At 42.9% G+C, this 20,696-nt stretch overlaps 1 protein-coding gene across 22 annotated transcripts in view; it reads left to right on the top strand.

Moving 5' to 3' along the window:
• The window catches only part of LOC140429166 (teneurin-3), a 3,593,949-nt gene that overhangs the window by 1,353,807 nt on the left and 2,219,446 nt on the right, over window positions 1-20,696 (top strand). For all 22 annotated transcript variants that reach the window (XM_072515817.1, XM_072515806.1, XM_072515811.1 and 19 more), the window contains exon 4: window positions 18,022-18,129. The gene's annotated coding sequence lies outside the window, so the exon portion shown is untranslated. The remainder of the gene's footprint in view (window positions 1-18,021; window positions 18,130-20,696) is intronic.

The following is a 20,696-nucleotide window of genomic DNA, read 5'->3' on the forward strand; positions in this document are numbered from 1 at the left end:
ATAACAGTCAAGAAGCTCAACACCATCCAGGAAAAAAGCAGCCCACTTGATTGGCACCCCATCCACAAACATTCACTGCCCCCATCACTGACCCACAGTGGCAGCCGTGTGTACCATCTAAAAGGTACACTGTAGGAACTCACCAAGGCTCCTTTGGCAGTACCTTCCAAACCCACATCACTACCATCTTGACAGACAAGGGCAACAGACACATAGGAACCCCGTCACCTGGAAGTTCCCCTTTAAGTCACTCACCATCCTGACTTGGAAAAAGATATTCCCATTCCTTCACTGTCACTGAGTCAAAATTCTAGAACTTCCTCCCCAACAGCACTGTGAGTTTAACTACACTACAGAGTCTCCAGCAGTTCAAGAAGGTAGCCCATTGCCACCCTCCCAATGGCAATTAGGCATGGGCAATAAATGCTGGCCTAGCCGGTGATGCCCACATTCCATAAATTAATTTTTAAAACTCTACTGGCAACTCACTGTGGTCCCTAATACTGTCCATGCCAATGCATGCCACCAACCAACCAGGTCCCCAGTCCCTTCATTTCTTCCATGCCATCTCCAATATGCATGATTTGAGTACCTCAGGGGCCACATGGAGATGAATAAATACATTTCTAACAATCAAACACAGCTCTCACTCATTCATGCTTGGTAGGAAAATAAACTAATTGTTTAATGGGCTCTTTAAACTGCAAATCAAGCTGTTAAATCAGACCCTCTGCTGAGATAATTGTAGCTTTTGAAACACAGCCAAGCATTCCTAATGATACACTGACAGCCCTGAGGGAAATGTCTATAAAGAAACCTATTGAAACTGCACAAACAGATGTTACTTTTTTCTAACCTATGCCTGTCAATCAAAGGTAAGCAAAGGTTTTTTTTAAACTCTCAGTGATCGCTGCAGCCTGTGTTTTCTAATTTGAAGAGCAGGGAATTTTAACAACCTCAGATTATACAAAGCTCATTTACTCTTCAAGAGTGTTTACACTTACACCATCATTGCATGTTCCCTCACTGAAGGGTGAAACTCTTGCAGCAGCTAAAATATTGTCTGTTTCAACTCTGCACTGAGTTCAAATGGTCCGACTGAGTTTGAGTTTCCCTCCTGTGTGAATCACATCCCCACCACCATTCCCCTACTGGCAAGAATTAGATTTGTCGGAAATAGGGAACGGGACATCCACATGGGTCCCGCCTGCAGTTTTGAAAGTTCTGCAGAGTCTTTCTGACTGCGAAAATCAGTTTCAGAGTTAAGAATGGAGTGAGATAGGTCTGCCCACACCCCCACCCTGTTTGGCACCTTCCTCTCTGTGCTCCGATTTTTTACTTCTCTACAGATATGGGAGGAATCTACTTGCACACTGGGTCAGATGGCACGCTCTATGGTCTATCAAGGCTGAAAGCAAATACAAAGACACATTGCATCCTGATAATGCTGGCGATGCTGTATTAGTCACTCCATGGAATCTCAGCCAGACTGATGGACTGTCTCTCCCATGTCTATAGTTTGTCCTCCTTGACTACGAGCATTAAGAAAACCGTGGATTTTCACCCCTGATCGCACTAAATAATACCCCGCTGGAAGTGGTGCTACCTTGGGTCCACGTTGACAGATAACCTGTCCCTTGATGAAAAGCTTCATACATGTATAGGGACAGTAGATACCACCTTTGGCTCCATGGGATAACACCAAGCTGACCCTTAGGACCAAGCTGATGGTATATAAGGCCTGTGTTCTCAGCATCTTGCTGCATGGCTGTGAAATGTGGGTGACTTACAGCTACCAGGAAAAGAAGCACAGTAATTTATATCTTTGCTGCCTGTGGTGTGTTATCTGTACGTTCTGGCAGGACCAAAATCCACAAACGGGGCTGTTCTCTCAAGGACAGAGCTGCCAAGTATATTGGCACTAATCAGACAGAGGTAGTTTCAGTGGATCGGACATGTCCCCAGGGTGGAAGGTGGTCACACACCCAAGGACCTTCAGTATGGAGCCTGATGACCAGTGGGGCACCTGAGGTTTCAATTTCAAGGATGCTTGCCAGTGTGACTTGAAGGCCCTAAACATTGGCTTACACACCTGAGAGACAGGCACTAGCTGGTAAAAGAGGGAAATGGCGACACCTCCTGTGGGCTGGTGTGCGTCACCATGACAACCAGCGGCTACAGCAGCTTGGCAACAGGCGCCAACACTGAAAACAACAACCGACAATGTGATAATTTATTAATTCTATGCCTAGGCATGAGAATGCCTTTTGAAACACTGAGACAGCACTGTGCATGCTATGAGGCTTTAAACGTGAACTGATATCTATTATGATTTTCACTTTAATTGTCTCATGGAGCCTTAAGATCTTTGAAGCTGATCGCTAATTGTTACTGCTATTTCCCTGCTCTTCACTCAATTGTACACGCACACACATGATAAAAACTCAAGCTTGCTTTATTTCCTTTCTTGGCATAATCCTGAGATTTTATTCACAAAGCTAAATGTGTTGGTTATCTATAACAATAAAACATATGGTGTTAATAGTGGCAAACATATGCTCTGACTTTTCACACTTTGCTGCAACCCTTCAAGACTCCAACCAAGAATATATTTGAGGAAGGATGCAGTCTTATATTAAATTTGCTAATCCCCTTGTAATAAAGTACCTTAATCCTTTGAATGTTAAGCTTCAGTCATTAGGATGTGTTCAGTTTTTATCACATCATGCAAGGTAATTTCTGATATAAGTACATAAGAACTAGGAGCAGGAGTAGGCCATCTGGCCTCTCGAGCCTGCTCCACCATTCAATGAGATCATGGCTGATCTTTTGTGGACTCAGCTCCACTTTCCGGCCTGAACACCATAACCCTTAATCCCTTTATTCTTCAAAAAACTATCTATCTTTATCTTAAAAAACATTTAATGAAGGCGCCTCTACTGCTTCATTGGGCAAGGAATTCCATAGATTCACAACCCTTTAGGTGAAGAAGTTCCTCCTAATCTCCGTCCTAAATCTACTTCCCCTTATTTTGAGGCTATGCCCCCTAGTTCTGCTTTCACCCGCCAGTGGAAACAACCTGCCCGCATCTATCCTATCTATTCCCTTCATAATTTTATATGTTTCTATCAGATCCCCCCTCATCCTTCTAAATTCCAACGAGTACAGTCCCAGTCTGCTCAACTTCTCCTCGTAATCCAACCCCTTCAGCTCTGGGATTAACCTAGTGAATCTCCTCTGCACACCCTCCAGTGCCAGTACGTCCTTTCTCAAGTAAGGAGACTAAAACTGAACATCTCAGTGTTATGATGCTCAGTGTTTAATGCTCAGTGCTATAAAGGGAGAAACAAACACAGCCCATCAAATATTACTTCACTGAGTAAGTAAAGAAAGTAATATCAGAAATAAGCAGAGGATCAATAAATGATTACTCCTGCTTTGCTCAGAGACCATTGCCTCAGGCAGAAGATACAGAAGTCTGAAGACCCATTCATCCAGACATAGGAACAGCTTCTTCCCCACAACTACCAGACTCCTCAACGACTCTCCCACAGGCTGATTTGGTCCCTGTAAGAACACTATTCACAACGCCCTATGATGCCCTTGTTTGGCCCTTATTTCGCACTGTAACCAATCACTATTTGTTGATGTACCATTGTTAATGTACTGTGTCGATTATTCTTTTGTCTACTATGTATGTACTGTATACGTTCCTTTGGCCGCAGAAAAATACTTTTCCCTGTACTACGGTACATGTGACAATAAATATCAATCAATCAATCAATTGAAAGATTATCTTTGACTGAGACACAGATAAAGAAGAACAAAAACACTGTGTGGAATTTAATGTCTAAGGATTAAGGGTGTGTTCTGAGGCTGATTTTGGAGGGGGCATTTGGGAGGGGTTGGAGGGCTCTGGTATTGCATTTGATTGGATGGGAAAGTGCAGTGTGGGGACCATGCAGTCTTTCCTCCTCCCATCGATTAAGTCCTGGGTGGGCAGCCTTCCTGTCTGGATGCAAATTAAGCCTTTAACTGGGCAATTAATACCTACTTAAGGGCATCATCCTGCAGCCATTGCTCCACTCTGTCACGATTGCTTGCGGCCTTTCCAGAAGGGTTCCTCATTCAAAGGCACTCAGTGCCTGTTTGAGGGCCCTGGCATCATGAAGTAGCAGGGGGAGGGGTGCCCACAGCAAACCAAGCCCCTTGTCAACCATGCACTTCCTGCCCCACCCTCAATTGCCCAACTCCAGGGATCTGGTAATGATTTTTGGTGAAGGTTGGGCGACAGCTCTTGGAGGCAGGAATCTTCCCGATTGGGAAAGGGCAGCAGTTAAATGTTCCCCTTGGAGTCAGGGTCCTGGCAGCAGGATTTCCACTGTCGATTAGGGGTTCATTCTCTTGGGGTGCCTGGAGTATTGCCAGTTTTGATAGTGGACATCAGGCCCCCCATCGCCTTCAATAAATTCCACCCAGTGAGATTATAACACCATTATGGTTTGGCAAGTGGTTTGACTGATTCTCAAAAACATGCGTTCATTTTGGTGAATGTCCTGACATGTCGAAAAAGTCATTTAAACAGAAAGACAAAACAATTCCTAGAATATTGACAATACGCTCTGATCCTCAACATACAGGTAGATATCTCAAAACACTTGACATTAAAGAGGAGAAAACAGTGCTTACCAAGCAGGTTGTGTGTGTGTGGGAGGGTGGGGGCCAGATTAGGTAATTAATTACATGGGGCTGGATTCTCCGGTCACTGACGCCGAAATCGCGTTCGGCGAACGGCCGGAGAATCCAAGTTTCCAACCAAAACTTGGGTGGCGCTGTTTTTGCGATGCTCCCTCCAAAGCGGCGTACATTTCCTGAGGCCCGCCCCCGATGCTCCGCCCCCAACCGGCTGAGTTCCCGACGGCGTGGGTCTCTCATGGTCTTATCCGTCGGGAACTCAGCGTGGCGGCTGCGGACTCAGTCCAGTGCCGCCACAGTCACGCCGATCCGCGGGTAGGGCGGACACTATTCAGGGCTGGGGCACTGTGGGAGGCGGTCTGGGGCGCGCAAGACGGCCAAAGGGGGGGGGCAATATTTCACGGTCTGGGCCCGCGGGCTGCATCTGCCATGTAGCATGGCGCGGCTGCTGCAGGCCGCCGCCATGCGCAGGAGTCAGAGAATCCAGCCCACTGCTTGGTGAAGGATTTTGAAGTGGGAGCCTAAAAATGGTATGTTGGGGGTGTATGGTCCCAGAGGATAAGAGTCTGTTAAGAGCATGCAGATGAGTGTGGAAGAATCAATAATGGATCAAAGGATGCAGGGATTCCAGAAAAGCAGATGGTGCATGCATGGACACAAGGCTAGAGGACATCTGAAAATGATGCTGTGAGGAAAGTGGACTCATTTCCCCACAGGGAGTCAGTGAATGTTGGAGGAGACGAGGCGATTGGCACACATGCATCATTTTGCATGAGTGAAGGGTGAGAAAGGGAAACTTCTTAAGGGAACAAATTTTGAGGACTGAGATGAGAAGAAATTTCTTCACCCAAAGAGTGGAGAATCTGTGGAATTCACTGACACAAAAAGTAGTTGAGTCAAAAACATTGTGTAATTTCAAGAAGGAATTAGATATAGCTCTTGGGGCTAAAGAGATTAAGGGATATGGGTGGAAGATGGGATCATGGTGTTGAACTTGATGATCAGCCATGATCATAATGAGTGATGGAGCAGGCTCGAAGGGCCGAATGGCTTCCTCCTGCTTCTATTTTCTATGTATTAGAGATGTCACGCCTGATGTCATAGAGGTAGGCAATGTTACATTGCTGGCAGAAAGTAGTGTTGGTAAAAGAGCTGATGTGTGGAACAAAACTGAGGTTGATTTAAAGCAGGATTCTCAGCTTTTGCATTTCTATACTCTGCCTGAGACGGAAGCCAGGGAAGTTGCTGCCATCAAGGCCAAAGACTGAAGGGAACTAAAATGATGGCTTTGGATTTGTTCAAATTCAAATAAAGATTATGGTGCATCCACATGGAGAGGCACTTGGAGACGTTAGCAGACAGCTTTGGGTCCATGGAAGAGATGGAATTGGGTGTTGCCAATAGACAAGTGAAAGCTGATTTCATGCTTCCGGATGATATTGCCAATGGGTAGCACTGACGATGAAGAGGATGTTGATCCTTGTTATACCATCACTGAACATAAGAACATAAGAGCTAGGAGCAGGAGTAGACAATTCAATTCCTCTTGGCCTGAACTACACTTTCCTGCCCATCCTCCATAGCCCTTCAACCCATTACCAATTTAAAATCTGTCTATCTCTTTATATTTACTTAATGTCCCAGCATCCACCCAACTCTGGCGTAATGAATTCCACAGATTCACGACCATTTGAGAGAATTAATTTCTCCCCATCTCCGTTCTAAATCTGCTACCCCTTATCCTAAAACTATGACCTCTCGTTCTAGATCGTGCCACAAGAGGAATCATCCACTCAACATCTACTTTGTCAATATCTTTTACCATCTCGTATATCTCAATTAGATCTCCTCTCATTCTTCTTAACTTAAGGGAGTACATGCCTAAACTGCTCAATCCCTCATCTCTGGGATCAATCTAGTGAACCTCCTCTGAACTGCCTCCAATGCAACTATACCCTGCTCAAAAAAGGGTCCGAAACTGTACACAGTACTCCAAGTGCAGTCTCACCAATGCCTTGTACATTTTCAGGGTAGGAAGGTAAGTCACTGTCAATGATGTAGGTCCTTGATTATAACAAGGATGAAAGGAATTGGCAAAGAGCAGTGATGTTGCAGAGCAAGGATGTTAGAGGAGGAGGATTCAAACTATACAACACAATAAGCTTGTCCCCTGCAGTCAGTTTAGCTACTCTCCCCAAGGCTGAGCTTGTCAAACAGGTACACTCCATTGCCATTCTCAGGCATTTAAAGCCAAGAGAAGAAGTCAGGTGAGGAGATAGAAAAGTAGGTTTAACTTCTTCTGGCTTTTATTTCCTATTGATAACCAGCACTCTCTCTCCTCCACCACCCTTTGCTCCACAACTATTATCGTGCTGCCTGATTTTTGTCTGGACATTATGCATGAGCCAATACTTTTTCTCGCTTAGCATTTGCAAGGTTAAAGCCATCTTGCTCAACCCCTGCCCAAAGCCTCTTGCCCTTTCTCCCAACTCCTCATCCCTCAGCTTGCTCAGGCTGAAAGCCTAATTTCACAACCATCAGGACTATCTGACACCAAGAGCATTGATTTCCAAGTCAGCAATATCACTTGCTTCACTGTCCAGTGTCATTGTCCATGCCTTCATCATCTCCAGGCTCGTCTTCCCTAGCACTTCACAAGTCCCAAGCTCCACTCAACGCAAACTTCAACTCATCATAAACTCCGCTATGTACAACATGTCAAAGTCGCCCAGCACTCTGTCCTTGCCTATGTTTATTTGGTGCTAATTTCTCAGTGTGAATTATTATTCTTTTTCAATCCCTCGATGGCCAAGCCCGTTTTTGGTTCTTCATGATACGTTAGTTTGCATCCTTTGTTTTCTGAGCTCAAAGACATTGTGCATTTTTCCTCCATAGGTATCGTATCTGGCTTCCTTCTTGGTGCTGCCCACTTTCCTTCAGCTCCCCTCCTTTCAGAAGTTACCTAAAAATCCATCTCTTTGACATACCTTCAGTAACTCGCTGTAGATCTTTTCCTGTTGCTGCTCAGCATCTGTTTCTCTTCTGTGAAGTGATGAGGCAAATTCACACATTAAAGCTACTGTATAAATACAAGCTGTTGTCAATATTTTTAGGACGCTATTCCGTGCATAAAGAAGTTTCAATGAATCAGTGTGCTGACAATATTGGATCGAAAAAAATTAAGTGTTTACTTTTTTTTAAGAAGTGCCTTTTTATGTAGTTTGGCATTTCTGCTGAAGCAGTCCCTTCACTTCTCTGGGTCAAAATTCTGGAATTCCCTCCCGAAGAGCACTGTGGGTGTACCTACATCTCAGAGACTGCAGCAGTTCAAGAAGGTGGTTCAGCACTACCTTCTGAAGGGAAACTAGCGATGGTCCATAAATGCTGGCCTAAGCAGCGGTGCCTACATCCCGTAAATGAAAAAAAAAGGTAAATTGAGGAGAGGGGCTGCTTGGAAAAAGTGAAATTCAGTGACACCAGGAGAATAATGTCATGGTGGTTTAGCTGCACTATGACAGCAAGCTAAAGTGACAAAGTCATGTCACACATGTTTGAATATAACTACAGTGTTTATGTATCAATCTTCTCGGCATACTGCACATTATTTGAACTAGATACGGGCAGCAGGATAGCACAGTGGTTAGCACAGTTGCTTCACAGCGCCAGGGACCCAGGTTCGATTGCCGGCTCGGGTCACTGTCTGTGTGGAGTCTGCACGTTTTGCTCGTGGCTGCGTGGGTATTCTCCGGGTGCTCCGGTTTCCTCCCGCAGTCCAAAGATGTGCAGGTTAGGTGGATTGGCCATACTGAATTGCCCTTAGTGTCCAAAAAGGTTCGGTGGGGTTACTGGGTTACGGGAATAGGTTGGAAGTTGGTGCTTAAATGGGGTGCTCTTTCCAAGGGCTGGTGCAGACTCGATGGGCCGAATGGCCTCCTTCTGCACTGTAAACTCTATAAAACAAAATTTATTACTGTTTCCATTCCTCTAAATTATTTTGTGAAATGATCTTAACACATAGCAAATAACTGGCCATGAGTTTGTACATGGCTTCAATATTTAACTTGTGTTGAGATTTGTTCGGGATTTCAGCTTCCCACTTGCAAATTATGATAACTCCCAGAAAGATTTGATTGAATTATCACCTTGTATCTTCCTGTCAGCTGAATGTTACTGTATACATTATATTGTATACAGAACTTCAGAGATGCCATATTTCCTAAGGCCATTCACGTCAAAGGACATCAAGGATACGTTGTTAGTGATGCAAGATTGTGCCAAACTTTGTGGGAGCAGATAAACTTTCAGCATTCAGCATGAGACTTTTTAAAGCAGAATAACTTACTGGAAGTGCAATCTGAAAACAGGACTAGCATTGTACCTCCTTCAGGATTGAGAAGTGTACAAGGAAATGACAGAGCAAGAGCAGGAAATAGAGTCAAGTGAGTCTTGTGAGGCACGATCAATTGAACAAAGACTAGAGTTGGATACAACTGAGGCTTTATTGCTCTAAGATGTGTGGCCTCCCACAGCAGCTGGCGAAATGGCTGCTGAATGGAGGACACGCATATTTATACTCCGCCTACTGGGCGGAGCTAGCAGGCAGGGACTACCGGCGAGCCTGTAGTACAGGTCCTACCTTACATCACCTCATATAGGTGCAACAGTGGTTTACCACATCGTGAAAAAGAAATGGAGGTAAAAAGAATGGAGTAAGAAAGTGAAAAATAAAAGAGAAAGAACAAGTTGAAAGAAAATAACTTTAATTCAAAAGCTGTCATTTTAGATTGCCAACAATCCCTTTCCCGAATGAATGAAGCTCCATGGGCGAGATCTTCGGCTCTTCATGCCGACGGGATCTAATGGCGTTGCCAACTGCGCACCCCCATAGTGTGTTTCCAGGCGGCGTGGGGGTGGAATCAATAGGAAATCCCATTGATAGTGGTAGGACCAGACGATCCTACCACCCACTGCCTAGAAACACACCAGAGAAGCCCGCCCCATGTTCATTTTCTGGACAAGGGAGGCTGATTGGCAGTCATTAATATTTATATATATTTTTAATCAATTCCTGGGATGTGGGCTCACTGGCTGGGCCAGCATTTGTTGCCCATTCCTAATTGCCCTTGAACTAAGTGGCTTGTGTGGCCATTTCAGACAGTTAAGAGTCAACCGTATCGCTGCGTGGGTCTGGAGTCACATGTAGGCCAGACCGGGTAAGGATGGCAGATTTCCTTCCCTGAAGGACATCAGTGAACCAGATGGGTTTTTACGACAATCAACAATGGTTTCATGGTCATCATTATACATTTAATTCCAGATTTTTATTGAATTCAAATTTCACCATCTGCCATGGTGGGTTTCGAACCTGGGATCCGAGAGCATTACCCTGGATCTCTGAATTACTGGTCTAGTCACAATACCGCTAATAATAATAATAATAATACTTTTATTAGTGTCACAAGTAGGTTTACATTCACACTGCAATGAATTTACTGTGAAAACCCCTAATTGACACACTCTGGCGCCTGTTCGGGTACACTGAGGGAGAATTCAGAATGTCCAATTCACCTAACAAGCACGTCTTGCGGGACTTGTAGGAGGAAACTGGAGCACCCGGAGGAAACGCACTCAGACACAGGGAGAGCATGCAGACTGTGCACAGTGACCCAAGCCGGGAATCAAACCTGGGTCCCTAGCGCTGTGAAACAACTGTGCCATCGTGCCACCCTACACCACCACCACCCTTGTATCACATCGTTAAAATGGTACTTGTCCTGTCAGTTACTAGACTTAACTTTCTGTGGTGAGTTCAATGGGCAGTGAATGTGCAATTGCAGAAAATTCATAAAAATGAACAGGAAGTTAAGGGCTAAGTGGCAATTGTCGTGAAGCTATAGGTGGACCAGCATGAATGGGCCAATAACTTGCGATTCACAAGTCCTGAGTTATCTCTTCTTCATCACAAGTTGTTCGTTGAGACCTAGATGCCGAAGAGCAAAATCTTCGCAGTTATATTTAATTTATCTTCACACTTTCCTAATTTTATTCATTGCAGTTTTGCTGCTCTGAGAGTCAGCGTTAAGATTACAAACACTTTCAAAATGAAACTGGGTTCCACTTCCTCTGGTCATGCACAGGTTAAAGTGTTTGCACCAAATGAGCTAATGACCTTGTTCAAATAATACAATAAGGGATTTCATTCAAACCAGTACATTACCAAAGGAAATGAATGCCTCTAGGCATGGTCTTTCTCCAGTAAAATATCATTTTCCATGTCTCTGCAGTGAATTATCATTTCTTGGGAGGTGAAATTAATATCCCGTGAATACAGACTTGCATCATTGTATGGGAGCTAGTGACCATATCACAGTTGCTCGTGGTGCTGTAACATGAGGGTGAATTGACATAGAAATGGATTGTCAATGATGGTTCTGGATTCTGTGCAACTTTAACTCTTCATTGGACATGATTCTTAGAGTAAGTGGAATTGAACTGTAAGAGCGGCTGACTACTTAGGGCTGTTCGAAGCATATCGAATCAGTTTTCACTGGTACCTCTGACAAAAGATATATAATCGACAATGATCAGTAAAGCATCCCTAGTTTGTCCAGGGGCAGTGTGGCCTGTTCGTACATCACCTCCTTTCAGTGGAATTTGGGGGTTTAGCCTTGAATATCTCAAGGCCCAGTAATTCTGTGAGAGGAAGTGAGGTTGGATGCCCTCGGGCAACTTCCTTCTGGGGAAATTGTCTACTCGACTAATTATCTAGCACTAATTTACTCTAAATTAGCACTCACATGGGGAACACTGCTGTGGGAAGTGGAAAGGTTCATATTGATGCAGTAAGTATGTTCTCCTGAGGTAAAAGATATCATTGAGACACAGCAGTGGGAACATCTAAGTCACCTTCAAGCATTAGAGTCCTCAATGCTGACACTGCATGCCAAAAAAGTAGAAAACCGCTTTCTTCCCTGGATGTTATGAACACTAAATGAAAAGGAAAATTAGCCCACAATTTAAGTGGAGAATAGTAATATAAATGGAAAAAACAGGAATCATTCATTTGTCTGAAAACAATTACTCTATAAGACTTGCAACAGAGGGACAAACCAATCATAATTTTTAGAAGCTGTTTAATCAACTTTATGGCATGTAATGAAATGAAGGGTGGATTTTTAATAGCACTCTTTACTATAGAAAAATATACTCATTATGGTGAAATAAACATCTCCTTAGTGGTTGTTAGGTATATGATTTCAACCAGTCTGTTAAGGAGGTCAATTGTGATTTAAATAGCAACTTTTCAAATCTGACCTTTAATTTGTGGAAATAAATCACTTTGGAGACCCATTATTTCTCAATTAACAAACCAGGCTTCATTTATCAAGGAAAAAGTCATTGAATTAATCACTGCTGGCCTCCTTGGTCTAATTTGTAATGTTTTAAAAGTTATTTAACGTACTCTACTAAAGATGCATGAAGCACTCTGTTGGAAACCTGTCACATCTACTGAAGGAATTCTGCCCTATTCAAAATTGATGATACCATATCATGGCACGCCTTGAGGTTTCTAAGTGATCAAAAGCGATCGCTGGGTCATTGGCAGGTTATCAAAGCACAGAACTTAACTCTCAGTGTGCTGTTGGGTAACCCTTGACTAATGAAGCTGTTTTGATCATTAAGTTAACAGCCATGATGTCTGGAAAATGTCTCTCACACATGGTGATGTCACCATGCCATTGATATATTGAAACTCATATCTAAAGCAAACACCAGGATGATTACAGAAAACCTTTGCACCGTTATGCCGAGCGCCCACTATTACTCCATCAACATTTTTTAACTGCATTTGTCAACTTTATTGAAGAAACAGCAAATTTGTCTCGTTTGTTGGACAACGTTTGGTTTATTAAAGTTACATCTTGACAGGAGAGCAAGGTCATCATTTACATGCAGTTGGAGGATGGTAGATGCCAAATAGAGTATTGTTTCGGAGCAATGAATCCTTTACTGAACGTCAGCAGACTTAAACACGACAACAATGAAGAAGAAAGTTTTACATGTAGAAATCTAACAAAAGGAAAATGTTGAAGTGCAAAAAATTGAAATATCGCTACCTCCTTTGACAGTAAGGCAAGGCTGGTAAAGCTTAGAACTGGAAAAAGGTCAGATTCTCATAAATTGTCTCCGAGATCTTGAAAGCAATGTATGGATGATCTTAATCTAAAAGAGAAGAGTTATAGTGCTTGTCATGTTCAGCTTAAGTTCAAATAGATTGATTTGGAGCTTTTTGTATGGAAAGGTCAAAATAGATGCTGAATTAAACTCCAAATTAAGCCAATATAGATTTTTGCAAAGTCTGCTTCAGATCATTTTAAACCTCACAATCTGAAAATACAAAAATAAATTCCATCTGACACAGACCAGATGATCAGTGATGGGGCTAAGCAGGGAGGAGTGCTTTTCTGCAGGGAGAAAGGGTAAATCTTGGACATTTCAATCCATGTTGTTTTTGCACAACTGCATGTGAATGGCTGCAGAATATTATTGACCAGGGATTTCCGTTTACCCACGTGCATTCTTAGATGGCAGTGGAACAAGAAATTGGGAATTTCCTCCTTTTCATCAAAATAATTCTAAACAAAACTGTGAACTCCCAGTACAGAACCGTGCTCCAAGTTCAACGCTGGTTGAAGTATCAGAATGATGGTGGTCTGTACTCCCTGAGGTTTGTGGAACCAACCCTTGAATGAACTGGTGCTCCCTGTGAGGATGTTTACCCACATATGTCAAGAAGCTGGATATTGCTGAACCTCTTTACCTACCTCACCAGATCCTGAGAAATCTGTTAACTCACATGCCCAAATTCTCAGTTTATGTGCTTGACAGACTCAGATCCTTGAGCGAAAGTGACTTTAAAAACTATACCCTTTTATTTTCTCAATCAAGCCAATGTTTGTTCATCTCCATGGTAGTGTAATACGGTTGCTTCATTTTCAAGAGGGCTTTTGCCTCTCTTCATGGTGCAATGATCTACAACCTGAAGTAAATTTTTTTGAATAAGCAACAACCACTACTAGATAGTGGTTCCTATGTAGGGTTCAATTAAATCTTTGCCAGTAAGTATTACTTGTGAACAATTGAATGCACAGGGCTAGACAAGATCGCGGAATTCCACTTTGTTCAGAAATAATCCAAGGACTAAAATGCCAATTTTCACAAAGATAGATCCCTCTAAACGACTGAGATGAGATTGGATTAGTAGATAGATTTCTTTGAGCATTCTGCTTAGTATACCTTTATAAAGCTCCATTGGAACTCTATTTTGTTGGGAGCTGATGTGTGCTCCCCGCTTTAACAAAGGATCATCTGGACTCAAAGCATTAGCTTTTTTCTCTCCCTACTGATGCTGCCAGATCTGCTGAGATTTTCCAGCATTTTTTGTTGTGTGCTCCACTGATGCCTTCTAAAAGGCTCCAAAACTTCCCCACGCAAAGTCAGTTAATCCTGATTTCTAGTTTAAGGCTCCTTATGCGCGTTTCAACATTTTTAGTCCTTGGTCCATGAAAGGCCTTTGAGCACAACCCTGTGAAATTGCTTTTGATCTGTCTGCTCCCGACCAGCAGATCAAGATGGGCATGCCTGATGCAATATTGCAAGTCCCATTGGCCATCCCACTAATACAGATGATTGCATTCCAGCAATGCCGCCAGCTGTACACATGGCAGAAAGGAAAAGCAAGTTTTTTTAAAAACCCACAGATTTAAATCTTAAAAATCTCCAAGAGCAATTCATTACCTGCAGGGCAGAGACGCTACAGTTTCAATTGTTCCCTTTCTGGGTTCGAGAGGTTCAGGAGCATCGCAAGAATATAAATTGCATCATTAGAAGGTTTCCTGCATGGCCAAGTCCCAGTCCTAACATTCTGCAGTGAGTTTCTTTTGGACTGACTGCATAAGTTCAACAATTTCTTGAAATTCACAGGAAGGTTCATAGTGAGCTGATGCTTCCACAAGGCGAATGACAAACTGGTACGCATCTTCCAGCAAATTGTTGCAATTTGCAACTTATGGGGCATTTATTTCTCAACACAAATTGTTGGCTGATTTATGATATTTATTATGGTGACTGCATTAAACTCACTGTTACTTTCCACGCAAATTCTGAGCCTATCACGGTATCCAACTTCCAAATGGCTTCTGACAGTTTACTCTATGTAGTCACCAACCTTTGTGATTCCTGAATATGTATCTGACTGTCTCAAAGAAATCCTCAGCACTCAGTTTATCGATACCTCTTCACATGAGAAAAGTATTTGCGGCCACCCTTTTCACTTCTTTCTCCTGTGTAAATGTTTCCAGTTTCCTTGTAGCTTGAGCATGCAAACCTCAATTCTCAGTTTTTGGTTTGGTCCTCTGTGTTTTCTCGAAAGTGAAGATGTTTTTGCTGTCACGCAATGGCCAAAATTGTGCACGCTCCCCCATTATTGTGTAGAACTTATGAAGTGTTTTTTCATTTTCATTTTCATTTCATTTCATTTTCATTATTTCAATGCTAAATTGTATGTGAGATTCCCCTACTGCAGTTGCTAATATTCTTTTTTTATATCTTGAGGGTTTTTTTTCTCTGAACATTCTGCTTTCAAATGTAACCTGCAATCCTGGCATTTCTTCCTGTATGTCTCATTGAGATCATTTCTAAATATGCTTAACACTGAGGTCCCAGAAGTGATCCCTGAGGTGCACAGCTAGTCACAGTTATAGCTGCTACTATTCATCACTCTCCCTTTATTAACTATTATTTAACTGTTTTATTATTCAATTTACAGTTACTTTATTTTTTTCAAGAGTTTTTATTTTAGTCGAGGGTCTTTTGTGAAGAACTTATGAAGTGTTTTTTTGAAGGTCAAGATATATAATGTCCATCATTGTAACTACAAGACCTTCCATACATTTGTTTGGCATGAGCCTAGGTTGGCTTAAACTTATTGTCATTAGTCTTCTAGAATCTGTTCGAATTGCTTATTTTATAAGAGGTTTGAAAGCTTTTCTTTCGATTCATTCCTGGCTATATGCCTCCAAACAGTCTCAAAAAAAGTGTACAATGATCTGATTTTCTGTACTAAATTCTTTCACACTTCTTCCTTATTCTTAATTTAATTTTGTTTGCTATTCTTGTGTGCGTTCTGCCTGATTTTGTTGCTTAATGAATGTTGAAGCACTCCAGTCTCAATGATTATTTGTATTTATTCATTCATGGGATGCGGACATGGTTGGCGAGGCCAATATTTATTACCCATTCCTAATTGCCTTTGAAAAGGTGGTGCTGAACCATCTGAGGTGATGAGAGGTGCTGTTAATAAAAAATGAAAAAGAATGTTGTATTTTCGTGACCAACGGATGTCTTAAACCGCTTCACAGACAGCTTATGAAGTATTTTATTTGAAGCATAGTCACCATTGTTATGTCTCAAACGCAACAGATAATCAGTTTATTTTGTGATGTTGATCAAGGGGTAAATATTGATTGGGACATCCCAGATAATTTGCTTGTTCCTCTTTGAAAGAGTGGTGCCATGGGATCTTTTACATCTACCCAAGCTGGCAACAGGGGCCTCAGTTTAACTTCTCATCTGAAAGCTGGCACCTCTGACAGTGGAATGCTCCACCAGTACAATACTATTGTGATAGTCTTGATATTCCTGCTCAATCCCTAGATTGGGACTTGAACCTGGGACTTTGTGATTCAGAAGAGGCAATTGTGCGACCAACTCTTCCATCTTAAGGCAGTCCCTTAGGATCGAGGTGGACTTGTATCCACTCTGGTTCAAAGTGCTCTGAGGATTCCAATCTGCCAAATCACAGAATTGTTTAGTGCAGAAGGAGGCCTTTTGGCCCTTTATTTCTGCATTGACACTCATCTATCGCTGCTCCCCTGCCTTCTGCCCATAACCCTGCGTGTTCTTTTTCCGATAAATGCCTGATTCCCTTTTGAACGCCTCGATCGAACGTGCATTCACCACACCGTCAGGAAGTGCATTCCAGAACCCAACCACTCGCTACGTAAAAATGTTATTGCTCATCTCGCTTTTGCCTCGTTTGCTGATCACATTAAATCTGTGCCCTCTTGTTCTCGATCCTTACCCGAGTGGGAACAGTTTCTCACTCCTTACTCCTCACTCCAGACCCCTCATGATGTCTACCAAATCCCCTTTCAGCCTTCCCAGCTCCAGGAAAAACAGTCTCAACTTTTCTAATCTAGCTTCATAAATGAAGTTCACCATTGCTGGAAACATTCCCATGAATCTTTCCTGCACAATTCCTAATAACTTCACATCTTTCCTAAAGTGTAGCACCTAGAACTGGACGCAGTTTCCAGCCACAGCCGCACTAGTGCCTGAAATATGTAACATAATTCAGAGTGCAAGAGCAACTGTATCCTTATTGATTTTTTTATTATTTCATGGGATGTGAGCATCACTGGCAAGGCAAGTATATATTGCCCAACCCTAATTGTCCTTGAGAATGTGTTGATGAGTAAAATTCTTGAACCACTGCAATCCATCTTGTGTAGGTACACCGACAGTGTAGGAAGGGAGTTCCACGATAATAATGCAGAGGATACTGTCTGCTTTGTTAACTGCTCTAAACTTGCCCGGCCACCTTCAATGACTTACGCACATGTGCATTCAGGTCCCTCTGTTCCTGCATCCCCTTTCAAGTTGTCCCCTTTATTTTATATTGTCTCTCCATGTTCTTCCTACCGAAATGAATCACTTCATATTTCTCCACGTTGAACTTGTCAGTCCATTCCACCAACTTGTCTCTGCCCTTTTGAAGTGACACACTATCCTCCTCCCAGTTCACAATGCTTCCAAACAGACTTCATGGTGTTTGAAGGACCAGGCAGATGAGTTGTTTGGAAGTTTGTGCACTCTCCCCGATGCCTAAACCTCGCCTCCCAACTGAGTTACAGCTGCCACTTAAATGCAAGTTTTCTTTCTGAAGCAACTATTGTAGCAAAGCTACAGAATGCACGATGTGCACTTAATGAAAAACAGCATTTTAATTAACTGATTAATTAACAGCCAGGACTTTCAATCTTGTGAGAATTTTAGTGTGATTACAAGGAATGGCAAAGGGGCTAAAATAGAGTTATTACAATGGGTCTATTCTGACTGATTGTAGCGCCTGAAGCAAATGGCATGCTGTCACCACACGGAGAAGGTTTCATTTCATATTTACTTCATTGGGCAGTGGAGACTGCACAGTGGAAATGTAGCCATTACTAGTTATTAACATATTCCCTCTTTGTTATTACTATCTAGAGTCTTCAGAGACTTCAGGAAGCACTGACTACAAATACCCCAAGTGCAAGATTGGACCGCTGCCAGATCCCACAAAGTGAAGTCTTGGAAATCTTGCCACAGTCACAGGTACGATTCAAGGATTATGGTCTCTTCAGCAAGGATTAGTTGCTCCTTACCAAATGAACTGGCTATACGTCCAAAATCATTTCAGCGTCAATTTAACTGCATTCTGTTTTGCAATGAAAAATCCAAAGGCACTCACAGTAGCATTTCATGTATGTTATGTGTTACACTGAAAAATGTAATATTGTGAAGAGATACAATTGCAAAATGCCTTGGGCAACTGTAAACATCAAAGTACAACACTTGGAGAGCTTTTGGCTGCATCTGCTGTTTACTGGTCATTTTCTCTCAACTTTGTTTGTTAGTAACAACAGTTCCTGGGGGAGACTGCTTAAAATATGATCATACAACTGCCTGGTCTTTCATTTCAGGCATCAGTGTACTTCTCGCACTTGCTGTTCGGAGTCAGAATCACAGCTCAATATTTGTAGTTGCTTTTGTTTTGTAAATAACAGCTTCTTGCGCCTTCAACAGCATTTCTGCGGAGGGAAGGCTGAGCTCAAAAACAGGTTGGTGTTGTGTTAACGAACTCGCAGACAATGAAGAATATCCCATGGCGTTTTGCAGTACATTTCCCTTGTGAATGTGGTCAGGTAACAGTTACAGAATGAGAATCATGGGAGGGAGTTACCTCGCTGTTACGGGATCTGGGAAATTTAAACAGCATCAACATCATCTGGGATTTAACGTTGAAACATGAGGTTCAAATTATGCACATGTTTTAGCTTGTATAATTTTCTTACATAGCAAAACTTTTATTCATGCCTTCCTCTGATGGCTCATTGAGTTTTATCCATGAATACCCAAGCAGTAAAAAACAGAAAGGTCCCTTACTCGTGCTGAGTTGGCTAATCTCAACTGTGGCAACACTTGTGGTTTTAATCTTGTACCTTAGGGGGAAACTACGAGCATGGGCGGGGTTCTCCATTCATTCAAGGCAGCGGAATTCTCCAGATCGATGCAGTGAGTGGGAGGTTGGCTGAGCGGGGTGGACTCGCAAAGGGGAATCCCAGCCTATGTCTGTTCCTGATGTCTATCCAACACCCTTTGCTAGAATTTCATGTGTTTTGACATTGGGATGATGGGAGTAAAATGGAGCACCTATACTGTACACAGTACTCCACACCTAAAGTATTGATCACTTTATTTAAGGAACGATGTAAATGTGTTGGAAGCCGTTTAGAGAAGGTTTACCAGACTAACACCTGGTCAGGCATCTTTATGGGTTAAGATTTGACGTGCATCCACTGGAGATTAGAAGAGCAAGCAGCAAATTGATTGAAGCACGTAAGATCCTGATGGGACTTGACAGGGTGTGCATGGAGAGGATATTCCCTCGTGGGAGAATCTAGAACTCGGAGTCACTGTTTGAAACAGAGATGAGGCAATTTATTTTCTCGGAGGTTTATGAGTCTTTGGAACTGACTTCCTGGAAAGGTAGTGGAAACAGAGTCTTAGAATACTTTTAGGGCAGAGGTGGATAGATTCTTGCCACTCTGTGGCTGACCCTCCGGGACCCTTGGAGGAGCAGGACATCATTCCTAGCCTCCACAGCGTTTAGTAGCCTCCCCGGGTCAGCACCCCGAAACTTGGGGCTGGTCTCCTCGGAGCAATTGTTGCATGTTGGCTGGGGTTGGCCGAGCAAGTGCAGCGTAAGTGCGGCGCAACCTTGTTAGCAGGGGGGCTGGGGTCCCGGTGAATCAGCTGGCGGTCCCAAGAAGCGGCGAGAAGCCTGTGGGCCTCAAATAATGGAAAAATTAACATTGAATAGTGTTGCCGGTCTCGCTGGGCCGAGGGCCGGGAAACTCGCGGCAATTCTCACTCACTACAACACTTTCCGGAGAATCGCCCCCTAAATTCTGCCGTTTTATACACTAATCATGGGTGCTCTTCTGAGCTAGAAAAATATTGAATCCTCTACTTGCGCAGCATTTGGTATTGACTAGAAACAATTTTTTATTTTGTTGGATTTAATTGGAAAACCCTGGAAAGGGTGCAGAGGAGATTTACCAGGATGTTGCCTGGGCAGGAGAGTTTTAGATAGGAAGAGAGATTGGATAGAGTGGGATTGTTTCCCTTGGAGCAGAGGAGATTGAGGGGGGACGTGATTGAGATGTGGATGTAGTTTATATAGACTTCAGTAAGGCGTTTGACAAGGTTCCACATGGCAGACTGGTACAAAAACTTAAATCATATGGGATTCAGGGTGGGCTGCTGGATGGATACAGAACTGGCTTGGTTATAGAAGGCAGAGACTAGCGGTGGAAGGGTGTTTTTCTGAATGGAGATCTGTAGCTACTGGTGTTCCACGGGGATCAGTGCTGGGACCTCTGTTGTTTATAGTATATATAAATGATCTGGAGGAAAATGTGGGTGGTCTGATTAGCAAGTTTGCAGATGACACAAAGACTGGCGGAGTTGCTGATGCTGCCGACGATACAACAGGATATAGATAAATTGGAGACTCGGACACAGAAATGGCAGATGGAGTTGAGTCTAGACAAATGCGAGGTGATGTATTTTGGAAGATCAAATCTAGGTATGAATTATACTGTAAATGGCAGAACCCT

The sequence above is a fragment of the Scyliorhinus torazame genome, chromosome 9, assembly GCF_047496885.1.
Source record: "Scyliorhinus torazame isolate Kashiwa2021f chromosome 9, sScyTor2.1, whole genome shotgun sequence".
Lineage (NCBI taxonomy): Eukaryota > Metazoa > Chordata > Chondrichthyes > Carcharhiniformes > Scyliorhinidae > Scyliorhinus > Scyliorhinus torazame.